The sequence below is a fragment of the Sciurus carolinensis genome, unplaced genomic scaffold (genome assembly GCF_902686445.1).
Source record: "Sciurus carolinensis unplaced genomic scaffold, mSciCar1.2, whole genome shotgun sequence".
Lineage (NCBI taxonomy): Eukaryota > Metazoa > Chordata > Mammalia > Rodentia > Sciuridae > Sciurus > Sciurus carolinensis.
The window spans coordinates 100,012-102,103 of NW_025920123.1; the positions used below are offsets into that span (position 1 = coordinate 100,012).

At 53.3% G+C, this 2,092-nt stretch overlaps 1 pseudogene; it reads left to right on the forward strand.

Moving 5' to 3' along the window:
• Window positions 1-378: 378 nt before the first annotated feature.
• Window positions 379-1,849, forward strand: LOC124973831 (negative elongation factor A-like; annotated as a pseudogene).
• The last annotated feature ends 243 nt before the right edge of the window (window positions 1,850-2,092 follow it).

Below are 2,092 nucleotides of genomic sequence, written 5' to 3' on the forward strand. Positions count from 1 at the left end.
TGATCAGATGCAACAAGGTTTGTTTAGCTATTAGGTCTGATAGGGTAATAAGTGTTGTTCAGAATACCAAGTCTAATATAAATCATAGGTAAAATTTGCTCAGGCAATGAGGTTCTGATCCAGTGAATTGATGGCACTGTAAACATATAACCTATTGTTTTAACAGTTAGTAAGTTCAGGACATCTCTTTTCTAGCAAGAGTCATATATTTAAAATGACAATTGTAAAGGGTTAACATTTTTATTAGTAGAGAAAAAACTCATTTAAAATTTACGATATTGGGCAGTGGCTGTGGCTCAGTGGCAGAGTGCTTGCCTAGCATACGTGAGGCACTGGGAGCAATCCCTAGCACCACAGAAAAATAAACAAGGCCCCAGGATGGCGTCCATGCGGGAGAGCGACACTGGGTCTGTGGCTTCACAACAAGCTGAGCGCCCAGTATGAGCTGTGGGCACCGCCCCGCATCGCGACCCTGCTCATGACCACCGTCATAGACAACATCCGCCTCTGCTTCCACCGCCTCTCCTTGGCTATGAAGCTCAAGCTGCTGCTCCCGACGCTGCGCCGCCCGAGCTGCACAGTGGACGAGATGAAGGATGGCCTGATGGAGATCGTCCAGCTTGCCACCTTGCACTCTTACCCCTGGGCCCTCATGGTTGCTGACATTCTGAAGTCCTTTCCTGACAAGAGGTCCCTTAACCTTGACCTTGAGGAACAGAACCCCAACATTCGAGATACTTTAGGAGAACTTAGAGGAAAGGTGGGCGAGTGTGAGGTGTTGCCATGCTGCCCCTGGAATGCCTGGATAAAAACCCCCTGACCACCCTTGCTGAACCCCTCACTCCACCCGCGAAGCATTTTCAGTTAAAGCAGAAGCCCAAGAGTGCCACACTGCGGGAGGAGCGGCTACAGAAGTCCATGGAGACCGCACAGCAGCTGAAGAGGAGCGCAGGGGTGCCGTTCATGCCAAGGGCCGGGGGCTGCTCCGCAACATGAACACAACAACCCCGCTCAAAAGCATCCCATAGCAGGGACCCTTCAGAAACCCTACCACGCCCAGTGTCTTCAGCCCTGCAGGAAACTGGACCCCATCCCACCTTTGAGGACCCCACTGCAGAAAGAAAGGGGCATGAAGCTGCTCGACATCTATGACCTGGATATGGTCGGTGCTGGCTGAGAGGCGAAGAGGAGCAGAAGTGGTGGAAAAGCCAGCCAAGGAGGAGACCGTGGTGGAGAACGCCACCCCGTACTACACAGCTGGCCTGGTGTCCACACAGAAACTTGGGTTTCTGAACAGTGAGTCTGAACTGCCCTCCACGAGTTACCTGCCCTTCACACCCAGCATGGTTCCAGCCTCCTCCTATGTCCCCAGCTCCGAGGTTCCCCCAGCACCAACTTCCTGGGAAACCAGCCTGCAAGCCACCCTGGCCACCCGTGGAGCCCAGCACCCTGAGTCCCACACTGCCAGCACAGTTTAAGCAGAGGGCACCCATGTACAATAGCAGCCTGAGCCCTGCTGTGCCCACACCTGCAGCACCCACGTTGCCCCTGATGCCCACCACACCCCCAGCTGTCACCCTAGCCCCTCAGATGCCCCTGGTGACCATGGTGGTCCCACAGACCCAGCCACTGCCCAGCAGAAGCCTAAGAAGTTGCCCTTCATGAGAACCCATGCCAGGACCAAGGGGACATGATCCAGATCAAGCTGAGTGAGCACACGGAGAACCTGCCCAAGGCTGGTGGCCAGGACAGCACCACAAAGCTGGTGGACACCATGTTTGAGATGAACTACGCCACAGGCCAGGGGATGCACTTCAAGAAGTACAAGCCCATGACCAACGTGTCCTGAGGGCCACCTGCGTATTCCACTGGCCCTGACTGCATTAGAACTCCCAGGGACAAGGGCTTTCTGGCTTGGCTAAGCAGCCATGGGGTAAATGCTGGCAGGGTGAGGTCCTTGCCTGTGCCCAGTCACCCACAGTGGAGCCCCAGGTTGTTTAAGTTTTAGATCTTTTCTCTGGAGTGTTTTGGGCTTATTTTTATATTTTAATATGGATTATATTTTTGTGATTTAAGATACTTTTTTGGATTC